A 12551-nucleotide genomic window follows, 5' to 3' on the forward strand; every position below is an offset into this window, starting at 1 on the left:
TGATGTTGATAACCGTTCGGAGTATGTTGATGCTCTGCATTTCTCTCTGCACATTAAAACTCACAGGTTCCTTCGTTAAGCTGAGTATTCACATTTCTCCTGAAAAAATATACTTTCCATGGTTCTAGTCGAATTTCACTACGAATGAAATCCAGTGTACAAGACAAGTAGATTCAAATAGAATAATCAAGAAACACTTAAGCTTTATCAATTATTGTCTTTGCTATGGATGTGAAGCACGTGGCTCAAAGTTTGACCACCAGGAGCGGCAATCGCTAGATAAATGACGTCGAACAGTCAGCTATGATAATGAGGAAGAAAGACGATGACGTTGACGACGATGATGATGGTGATGATGATGATCCATATTGTCTAATTCGTAAGGTTATCAAGAACAGAAGAGCCCACATCAGAAAGTATGATGTGCGTTGGCAATCAGCTCACTCAACCTTGATCTGAAAAATGATATTTTAAAAAAGGTTTATTAGGCTGATATGAAATTCATACTACCAGGCGAAGTTACTTCGTCTGTTCACTCGCTAAAGTGTCGTATTTAGGACTAGAGGTACTTACGCTAATACTGTTATTCATACTGGTGAAGGCAAAATGTATTGTTAGCATGCCTAGTGATACTAAAAGAAGCCACTGTAACTTGTTGATTTTTCAGGATGTCCATGAAAAAAGGGGAAGCCCAAGTTTGCTAGTAAAAGGTAACTTTTTCCTCTGGGGCCCTGTAATCATTATTATCTCAGGTAATAATAATTGCAGGTACCTTAATCGGAGAAGGACAAACACCTCATCAAAGGATAATATACAACACTGTAAAGCTCATTTTTGCTTTATCAGGTGACATCGCAATCACAAGTAATAGTCTTTACATTTCAATTTGCAGATAGTGAAAAGATAAAGTAGCTTAGTACGCCAAAGGCTGCTTTATACATTGAGGTCATAGCGGAATCTAACTTTTTCAAACAGAGTGAAAATGCTGGAGATCAAGCATTTAAATATTGAAGTCACAGCAGTGAGACGCCGTCTTGTTATTGTGTCACAATATGAGCCAAGTCGTTGGGGGTCGCATCTTTGGGGCATATGTTTGTGGGCCCATTCGCAAATCAACGCTTATGTCCGCATGTCGACATGATTGATAAATAAAGTGAATACAAAGTTGTGACTGTGTGATCATGAGAACATCTAAATTTCGGGGAAGGTACGCGAGAGGTCACATCATGTTCTTCCCTTGGAGTAGCTTACATCGAAAGGGTGTGGCGCGGTGTGGTGAGTTCAACGCACCCATTCGATAAAAGGCCCCCCACTTTTCTCGAAAGGGCGCGTTGAAAACAGAGGACCGTCTTAGCACACCCTTTCGAGAAAAGAGAGGTTCTTTTCTCGAAAGGGTGCGTTGACTAGTCTTTCACATCAGTCGTTTAAAATGTTTAAGGAATAGAAATGTCGTTTTATAAATTGAAATAATCAAAATTGAAACTATTTTTTGCGTAGTCTTGCAGATCAGGCGTTTATAAGAATTAAATCAGTAAATAAAAAGAAACAATGAAATAATTAACTTAGATATTTAAACAATGTCAAATACAGATGTTTAGCTAGTCTCTTATATCAGTCATTTATTTATTGAAACAAAAAAACAATATCAATTTCTTTTTTGCATGGAATTTAGTTTGTAAATGTTAACTAGTCTTGCATAACTGTCGTTAAATTACAAATACAAATTAATTGCCATTTTACTTAATCAGACACACGTTTATGTATTCGTTAAGTCTTGCTGAAAAAATGTAGGGGTGCACATGCTTTTTAATGTGTTTTTTAAAAACATTTTGCCAACACAAATTGAAATTATCTTTAATTGTCTATACCATATGAAAAATGTATTCACCGGCATATATGCCATTTATAATGGTTGTTATCACATCCACACAAATTTAAATTTAAAGGGGAAGTCCACCCTGAAATTAAGTGAGTTTTAATAGGAGTAGAAAAATGAGAGAAACAAGTCAGTGAAAGTTTGAGCAAATTCCGATTAAAAATAAGGAAGTTAGGATTTTGGAAGTTGTGATCAATCAAACACAAATTGGCAACCCTATGACGTATCATGCGAGCTCAACTTCCATTTGCTCAGTACTAAAAAAATCTAAAATTTTCATTTTCCCTCAAGAAAAATTTCAACCATACATCCAAGGGGGGAGGTCGAGCAGGCCTTGCCCCCCCCCCCCGCAAAAAGAGAGAGAGAGAAGGAAAAGAAGGAAAAGGGAAAAAAGAGGGAAAGGGAAAGAAAGAAGAAAAGAAAAGGGGGAAGAAGGAAAACAGGGGCGAAAGGGTCTTACGTCGCAGGCTATTGCCTCCCCGCCCCCACCCCTCCCCCATAAAAAAAAAATAAGAGAGAAGGAAGGAAAGGGAAAGAAAAAAGGAAAAGAGCAGATAAAGGGAAAGAAAATAGAGGAAGAAGAAAAGAAAAGAAGGGGGATATCAGTTGCAATTTCCCCGCCAACAAGTTGTGGGTTGGGGGAGAGAAGGCCCTTGCTTCCCCCCCCCCCCCCGCCCCCGCTAAAAAAAAATAGAGGAGGAAGGAAAAAGGAAAGAGGAGAGCGAAAAGGGAACAAAAATGATGAAGAAAAGAAAAGGGTGAAAAGAAGGGGAGATCAGTTAATCCCGCCAACAACGTATGGATCGGGGTGAGGGCCGAAAGGCCCTTGCCTCCCCCACCCCCAGCAAACCTAAAAGAGAGAGAGAAGGAAGGGAAGGGAAAGAGGAGACAAAGGGAAAGAAAAAAACAGAGAAAGAAGAAAGGTAAAGGTGCTCAGTTGCGATTTTTCCCGCAAACAAAGTGTAGATCGGGGGGGGGGGGGGAGTGGCACCGGCGTACTGATAGGGGAGGGGGGGGACTTGGTATAAATAACATTCAAACGTGGTTCTCTTTATTTCCATAACGGTGATTTACAAATAATGCTGAAATGACATTTCGGAGATTTTTCCTCGCTTTTTAGTAAATTATACCTTTTTATGCGTTTGTTGGAAAATTAGCAGTCACGCAAAAAATATGCTTTTTTGAGTTGCCTACATGTCAGGGCTCGCGAAATGGCTGACCTAAAAAAAAGTGTCCTCTTATCCCCCCCCCCCCCCCCCCTTTAGATTTTTTATTTTATTTTTTATTTTTTTATTATTTATTTTAAAAAAATAAAAAATTATGCCAATGGCTGACCTAAAAAAAGGTGACCTTACCCCCCCCCCCCCCGCTTATTCAGCGGCTGGCTGAGTCGTTGCGAAATTTTGGGACGATTTTAAACCCCCCTCCCCCCTTGAAAAATTCTGCGTACGCCACTGATTGTACCGTTCTCGACACCTAATCCTTGATTAAATTCATTTCTCTCCCCCACCCTCCCTCCTCCCGCGCAGAAGACAATTCGAGGTACCGTTCTAGACTCTTAATCCTTGTCTGCTTTTTTTTTCCCACGTCCTCTTCCTTTTTCTCCTCTCTTTTTTGTTTTTTGGCCGGCGTTCTGGGGGAACCGCCCCCACCGAGGGGGGTTTTAGGCATTTGATTATGGTCAGATGAACATACTTTTATACTTTACTTATTTTGTGACAATGGCAGGACAGTAGCTCAGGGGTTTTGGGCATTAAATAACCGTCAGATTAGCATCCAGGGGTCCGCCCTTAGGGCCCTAGGCGGGGTCCAGGGGGCAGAGCCCCGGAAGCTTAGGGGTTATAGGCATTTAATCACGGTCAGATGAGCATATTTTGATACCTCATTATTTTGTGACACTGGCAGTTAACTATTCTTTCTTTCTTGCTCTCTTTCTTCCTATTTCTCTTTAATATACTTTTTCAAAATAAATTGGGGGGGGGGGAGGCTCGAGGCTTCCGATCCCGCCGTTTTGCGGGCCCTGACATGTAGGCAACACAAAAAGGCATATTTCTTGCCTGACTGCAAATTTTCCAAAAAACGCATGAAAAAGTATAATTTGCTAAAAAGTCCCCCTGGACCCGCGTCTGAGAGACAGAGGGGGGGGGGGGGGGGAGCTTTTATAGGATCAGCACACCGAGTGTCATAGACCCATGCAAGGAACCATCTCTGTTGAATTCACCATAATACCTTAATTGTTACTATTATTGTTTGCTAGTGTAATGTTTATTGAAAAGTAATAAATATGTTGACTTTTATATCAAACTTTTTAAAATTATATTTTAACTTTTTAATTAGCATCAATAACGAAGTTTTAGAAAAGTTGAACCGGGTGAAAGTTGTGTGAGTAAATGTTGATTGAATATGTCTTGTTGCTGTCTTAATTGGATAATAACTGATTATGAAGGTGACACATTAATTTGAACTAAAGAAGGGCATATTATGTGAAAGAATGTGACTTTCCTTAAATCTAAATTTGTGTGGATGTGATAACAATCATTATAGATGGCATATATGCCGGTGAATACATTTGTATAGACAATAAAAGATAATTTCAATTTGTTTTGGCAAAATGTAAAAAAAAAAAAAAAAAACATGAAAAAGCATGTGCTCCCCTACATTTTTTCAGCAAGACTTAACGAATACATAAACGTGTGTCTGATTAGGTAAAATGGCAATTAATTTGTATTTGTAATTTAACGACAGTTATGCAAGACTAGTTAACATTTAAAAACTGAATTCCAAACAAAAAAAGGAATGGATATTATTTTTTATTTCAAAAAATAAACGACTGATATGTAAGACTAGCTAAACACTTATATTTGACATTTTTTAAATATCTAAGTTAATTATTTCATTTTTTTTTATTAACTGATTTAATTCTTATAAACGCCTGATCTGCAAGGCTACGCAAAAAATAGTTCCAATCATGATTATTTCCATTTATTTCCATAAAACGACGACTGATGTAAAAGACTAGTCGACGCACCCTCTTTTCTCGAAAGGGTGTGCTAAGACGGTACTCCGTTCTCAACGCACCCTTTCGAGAAAAGCGGGGGGGGGGGGCTTTTATCGAATGGTTGCGTTGAACTCACCACACCGCGCCGCACCGCACCGCACCCTTTCGATGTAAGCCCCTCGGAGTTATGAGAGCTCTCATTACTCCTTCAATAGGGACTATTACATGCACACGTTGCAGTCAAAGCTGTCGACGTGCAAATCTAAAAGTCCCTATTGTGAGGTGAGGACATGATGATTTCAATAACAAAAGCTAGCTCAAGCTAATGTGACTATAGAGTCAGTCGAGTATGCAGTGAGGGCAGGCAAGACGTAGTGTAGCGATTGCAACAAAATGAGTTCATGGGACTAAAGTCAGTTTGCTGGTTAGAATGGCCACACAACTATTATAAATTAACGGCAAGATTTGAGCAAAAAAAGTGAATACAGATTAAAAATTCTCACCATAAGAGTTTCCCCAGGCATCCATGGCTTTGGGCGGTAGAGTGCTTCTTTCCAAAATTCACTTGTATACAGACCAGAAACCCTTCTCATAACAACCAAAATTCTCGCTACCCTAAATAGGTACGAAAATCTCGAAATTCGCGAGACGAGGTAATTTTCATTCTCTCGGGTCGTCACTACAACTTCCGGTATAGAGTCCCATCCTGCTGGCGCTAGCGCCTGTGTTCGCTGTGCAGAGTTTTCACGCACGCTAAAATCGATGCCAATCAGTGTAATTTGTACAGATTATAATATATGCATTAAATTTAGTTTGTTTTTATTCAATTTGAATATACAATAAAAAGCAAAAAATAGTTTACAGGAAAGATTTAATTTTTATTCATGTTTTTTTTCTGTTAATCTAAAAGTAAAAAAAAAAAATTGTCTTAAAATTGTGCATGTAGCGACCAGCGTCACAATCACGAGCAGACGATACAGTAAACAGTGTAGAGACAACACTCAGTTCATGTATTTCTCGTCGACCACAAAATGGATAAAAAAACAGTTTCGGAACTTAAAAAAAATCTTAACGGACAGAGGAATACCATGCAATGGAAAGCTTCGGGCAGAATTAGTGACTTTAGCACAAAAGGCCGTTAAACTCTACCGTGAAAGAGAGGGTTGTGATCACGAACTGGGAAATTTCACCCAAGTCACGGCCTTCATCCACCCCCATTTTTCAGGGTTCTTACGCTTGGAATCATGAGCCCAGCACTGTGCAGCCTCACAAAAGAAAACCATCGTCACTGATGTCAAAAGACGCAAAAAAACAACGAATGAAATGTTCAAATAAACGTTGAAATATTTGCGAAAAAAAAAAAAGACCGAGCAGACGACATATTCGGTGCATACACGTTGTGTGGCGACGGCGTTTTACGTTTGCGCTATCGCGCCTAGTAATATAGCGCCTGCACAGGAAGCTGTAATGTCGAAAAGCTATCCCATAATGCAATGCGCGTTTTCAGGATTTTCCCCGGATCTCGGCAGAATCGCTATTTGGGGTAGCGAGAATTGTTGATAGGATGAATTATATTACCACTACAAAAAATACCTCCTTGCGTATAGTAGTACCTCTGATCAACCATAATTGTTCTTCCGGGATCCGCACCGAAATATATTTTGACGAAATTCCAAATTTCGGCTCATCGTTTAGTGTTTCAAAATGTATGCAACTACTGTCGGTCACATCCCGGCTGCAGATGTCACAATGACGTTTGTCACTTTTCTGTATCTCAAAACTTTTATAAGAAAATGTAACTCTGCAGTATGAAGTTGAACAGTCCTATTACTGCGTGCCACATGTAGTTTAGCTTCTACGAACCTTACAATTTAGTCGGCGAGCTTTAGTCCACTCCTATAGGCTTTCTCAAGCCGATTAATTATTCGAACAGTTTCTTGCTGTCTGCTGAGATCATTGGAGGCAGTGAATAGGTGACAATGAATAAGCAGAGTCCCTATTCACTGAAGGACTAATCTTTTCTTTGTATCCAGATTGATTCAGTCAGTCCGCAGCCGGTGCCAAACCATGAGTACGTATGCACGAACTTACGCGTCTTGCCTAAAAAATGAGCTGTGCAGACGGTCTTTCCGATCGGCAGTTTTTGCCCTTAAAATTGTTTATTTCTCATGAAATCGGTCTTATTTTACAAATAAGACGTTGCACTTTCTGTACATTTATATGTAAATCATGTAGTTATATTTTGGCAACAGATAGAAATCATTCTTGCGTCACGAAGATATTGTAATCAGCATAAAGAATAAACAATAATAATTTTGTTCCCTTTTAGCTGTCCTCTTTCCCTTTCTTGTTTTTTTTTTTTTGGCGGGGCGGGGGAGGCAAGGGCCTCTTGCCCCCCTCTCCCCGATCCACAACTTGTTTGCGGGAAAATTGCAACTGATATCCCCCTTCTTTTATTACTTCTTCCTCTTTTTTCCTTCCCTTTATCTCCTCTTTTCTATTTCTTTCCCTTTCCTTCCTTCTCTCATTTTCTTTGATGATAAATAGAAGTGGTCGTTGTGGTTATGTATACCTGACTTCTAAGAAAGCATAAGTCAGTAAGCAACCAGACGGCCGACGGCTTTAGGGCATCTCCGAGGGACCTTGAAATGAGTATTAATGCCTTACCATAGGACACTAGCGCATAGACTTGGTTTCGAACCCGGGTCACCGGATTACGAGACCACTGCTCTACCGACTGGCTATCGGGCCTCCCACTAACAAGGGGTGGGGTGGGGGAGGAGACAACAGCCTGGGAGGCAAGGTCCTTTCGGCCCCCAGATCTCCTTCTCCCAAATTTTCTTTCCTTCTTCCTCTTCTTTCTCTTCCTTTCTCTCTTCTTTCCCTTATTTTCCCCCTCTCTCTCTCTCTCTCTTTGCGGGAGGGGGGGGGGGTGGGGGCAAGGCCCGCTCGCCCCTTGATCCTAGCGTCTTGTCGATGGCCCTCCCCTGCTGGAAAGAACACACTCATTCACACTCATTCACAATGTGAATCACAGTGTGAAATCACAGTTCACGATGTGAACACAGCGTGAAACACAGTGTGATTCACACTGTGAATGAGTGTGAATGAGTGTGTTCTTTCCTTTTCCGGTTATCCACACTGTGAACCACAATGTGAAAACGCGCCCAATTTAATATTGTGGAGCACACTGTGAATGAGAGTGAACGAGTGTGTTCTTTCCAGCAGGGTCGGGTTGTTGGAGTCCGTAAATTCTGGCGAGCGAAGCGAGCCAGAGAAACCGAAGCGATACGGTTTCTCTGGCTCGCTTCGCTCGCCAAAATTTACGGATTCCAACAACGCGAGGGCTATCAACAAGAGGCTACCTTGATCCGCGCCTGCGGGTAGTAGGAGTGGCTCGACGTTTCGAACATTATGACTATCCGTCGGCAGGAATTGGGAATAGCTGGCGGGCGTGGGCTTAAAGGGCTAATTGTGTTCTGTTGCAGAGAGCGCTACACAAAATAATTTTGTTGTGAAATAATGAAAAGCCGAGTGTCAAATTTGAAAGAACATACCATTTTAATGACAAAATCATCTTTGTTTGATCAAAATCGGTTTAGAGACGGTAAATATAACCATTTCTAATATTTATGTACCACCACAAAAATCAGATAATTTGAACCAACCTTTGAAAAAAACGAAATAGTGCTTTAAACATTTTACTCCAGCCAATGCCGATGTTAGCTTTTTGTTGGCTTCTTAGTGTTGGTTATAATACGAAACAAGCCGGCCCATGTTTTGTTATTAACTAATTAATTAATTAATTAACGTTAGTCTTATTTTTATTGAAAAAGTGGAGCTGAATTGGTATGATCGTACTGGCTAAATTTCACATAATTTGGGGTCAAAAATCAACTTCAAAGCAATTTTAGGTTCTAAAAGGGCACTAGAAATGTCATGAATAATAATAAAAGCAATAACCATGCACTTTGAAGGCATTTGCTGTCTGGAACAAGAAGTCAACTATCCGGGTTGCGAATGTATGGGTGCTATACGTGTTCGTGTGGGTTTGAGTCACCGGGTTGCGGACGTGGGGTGCTATACGAGTCCGACTATACACACACACTCAAGAAAGAAAGATTACCGACAGTCCTTTTCAGGAATCTCCAATCCTCCCCTTCTCTCACATGGTGCAACTAGTCCAGTAGACGGTACCATATACTACGTACATGACCTGGAAAAGTTGATAAGTATAAGGTTTTTTTGTTGATTCGTGTACTAGATGGATTTGAAGGTAAATTCAGCTTGGTTGCCATCTTGGCAACCTTGGGCAATTTTCTCTGTGAGCCTAATTAGCATAATCATCGAATTAGCATATTTGCAATATGTGCAATATGTAATACGTTGCTAATCGTAATCCGGGAAGCCTAAAACATGGATATTACCACTTTTCAAGGGTTTTTTAGGACGAGGAATTCATTTATGACACCCGTTCTAATCTGTTAAGTAATGCATTATTGTCTTAAATAGCATACTTAGCATAATGAGCTAATTAGAATATGTACAATATATGGACTTCATTCTCATGAACGTGAAAAGGGGGGCAATGCAACATCGAAAGTCACTTTTTAAAGACAACACATTAATTCATGAGAAGATATTCGATGTAGATACAGTACAATTAGCCTAGTTAACATAATTAGTAAATTTGTATAATTTGCATTTATTGATATAGGCCTAGTTTTATCCAGAAAAAATTGGAATGACAATTTTAATGTCAATTTTGTTATGACAACCAATAATCATCTCAGAGGTTAATCACGTTGAACGAAAAATGATTAGCCTCAATAGCATAATTAACCTAATTAGCATATTAATCAGGCAATTGCTAATGGACTAGTGAGTTTGTGTCTGACAAGACAGAAAACATAGGTATTCATTTGTTATTTCCCACTGTAACAGTGATGAGAGCAGAAAAAACAGTCATGACAGAGGCCGTGAAATGTTAGTCTGCAAGCACAAACCCTGGTCAGTCGTAGAAGTGAGTCTGCACTATAAGACTACCATAGACCATGTACTGTAGCTGCTCCTGACACACAACCAGTAGGTAGCTGGGCTAGACTTCTCTCAAGGCACAATGATTTTTTTGATTAAGTGTGTCAAATTAGGGTCTGTGCCTGCAGACTAGAGAAATGTCGTGCCAGAGCCTGTTTGGAGCACTGGACGGCACTTGTATAGCGACACGATAACAAAAAAGACTATGACATTCTTCATGTCCATAGATGCCATCATTCTGACTGTCAATGATTGTTCGCTCTTCAATGACCGGGGAAAAAGTATATAATATTTGTAAAGCGCTTAGAGACATTTCTATTAAGACATTGCTATATAAAAATTAAAAATTATTATTATTATTATTATTATTATTATTATCATTCATAGTCAAATGTTGAGGGGAGGGCAGAAAGTTGCCTCTTATCGTTCATACTATTCATGATCGCTTCTCTCTTAACCCGTTGACTACTGAATTGTATATGTCACATAGGCTGAACACAGGGACCACCAGGTTCCCGTAAGAAAAGGGTTAAATCTGTCCCCAATACTTAAACTCAAAGAAGAAAAGAACAACATTCTAAATATATTTGCCACCATAACCATCTTTCAGTCGTACCAAACCTTTTCTCTCTATCTTTAATAACTGACTGGTCTCTGTCATGACTGTTAATTCTGCTCTTATCACCGTTACAGTGAGAAATTAAAAATGAATACCTAGTTTGGATATACCTACAGAAATCCACAAGTTCATCAGGCAATTGCCTGATTAATATGCCAATTAGGTTCATTATGCTAGTTAGGCTAATTATTTTTCGTTCAACGTGATTAACCTCTGAGATAAATATGGGTTGTCATTAAAAAAAATCACATTAAAATTGTCATTCCATTTTTTTCTGGATAAAACTAGACCTATATCAATAAATGCTAATATGCAAATTTACTAATTATGTTAACTAGGCTAATTTTTCTACATCTTCATGGAATATCTTCTCATGAATTAATGTGTTGTCTTCAAAAAGTGATTTACAATGTTGCATTGCACCATTTTCAGGCTATTTAGATCAAAAGAATGAAGTCCATATATTGTACATATTCTAATTACCTCATTATGCTAGTTATGCTATTTAAGACAATTGCATTACTTAAAAATTAGAACCGGTGTCATAAATGAATTCCTCGTCGTAAAAACACCCTTGAAAAGTGGTATTAGCCATATTTTAGGCTTTCCGGATTAACATTAGCATCATAATGACATATTGCACATATGCGAATTTGATGATTATGCTAATAGGGCTAATAAAGAAAATTGCCCAAGGTTGCCAAGATGGCAACCAGGCTGAATTTACCTCCAAATCGATCTAGAACACGAATCAACAAAAAAAAACTTGTACTTAACAACTTGTCCGGGTCTGAACATTTTCTACCGGACTAAACCGTAAGCCTACTGTACAGTGCGACAAAAGACTTAATTCCGTTTCGTTGACAATCAGCCATGCATGAAGTATTTCGTCTATGGCTGATCGTTGACGAAACGGAGTTAATTGTTGTCAATTTTGTTTGTTGCTACGGCAGACAGCAAGTGTAAAACGAATTTGTTTAATGGAATTATGGACATGCATGCAAGCATTACTTTAAACAAACGGAACTTTGTTATTTCTGGCTCATTTTTCCTGATTGAGGTGTCATATTAAGGAGAAGGAAATGAACTTTCTATTGTCCGCCAAATGACTTTTTGGTTTCCTTTCTTCAAATTGCTTTCAATCACTCATGCTTAAACTATGCATCGTATGAGTTGCAGTAAATGAAAGGGGAGGTTCTAAGCTTTACAAATAGGCTATGTGTCATTTATCAATTATAATTGTGATTAAGTTATAATAAAACATCGATAATTCTCTGTTCCGTTTTTTCTAGGATATACTCTATGTCTACATCACCATGCGAGCCGATAATTATAACCAGCATCTAGGACTAATTTTGTAAGGGATGTTCTTTGCATCTAATTATAATAACATCATCCAAATTGTTTCATTCAAACATCACATAGGCATCACTTTGGCGCAAGTCGGTTTTTGCACTCTCTTAGATAACGTATCCTGTTCATACAAGCGTGACAACAAACCACCTGAAAATGATATTAAATGATTTGGGATCAAACACTCTTTCATAAGATGTATAATAATTTACTATTCATAAAATGATTTCTAAAATGATTAGTATTTTTCTAGGTGTAAACTTTTTTTTTGACTCACACTGTATATGCAAATTATTTCAATGTATTTCTGTTGCACGCACAATGAATTTAGAGCCCCCTATAGTCCCCCCCCCCCCCCCCCCATAGTCAGAAGGAAGACTTACTGGTCAGAGTGATCTTGAATTTCAAGTTCAAGTTTCAAGTTTATTTGTTTCACATTTCACACCAAAAAAAAGAATTCACATAATTGACAAAATTAGAACATAATACGAAATATATTAAAAGTTTCACATCATATAATTAATTCTTTGAAAAGACTTCGAAATTAATTGTAATGAATAGAAGGTTATACAGAGTGAAATGTGAGGAACCTATTAAAAAGCTCAGCTTGTAGATTATAGGTTACTATAAATAAAACTAACATTTGGTTGAAGTGGTTGTAATGGTAG

Source organism: Strongylocentrotus purpuratus, unplaced genomic scaffold, assembly GCF_000002235.5.
Source record: "Strongylocentrotus purpuratus isolate Spur 01 unplaced genomic scaffold, Spur_5.0 spur5_scaffold_13, whole genome shotgun sequence".
NCBI lineage: Eukaryota > Metazoa > Echinodermata > Echinoidea > Camarodonta > Strongylocentrotidae > Strongylocentrotus > Strongylocentrotus purpuratus.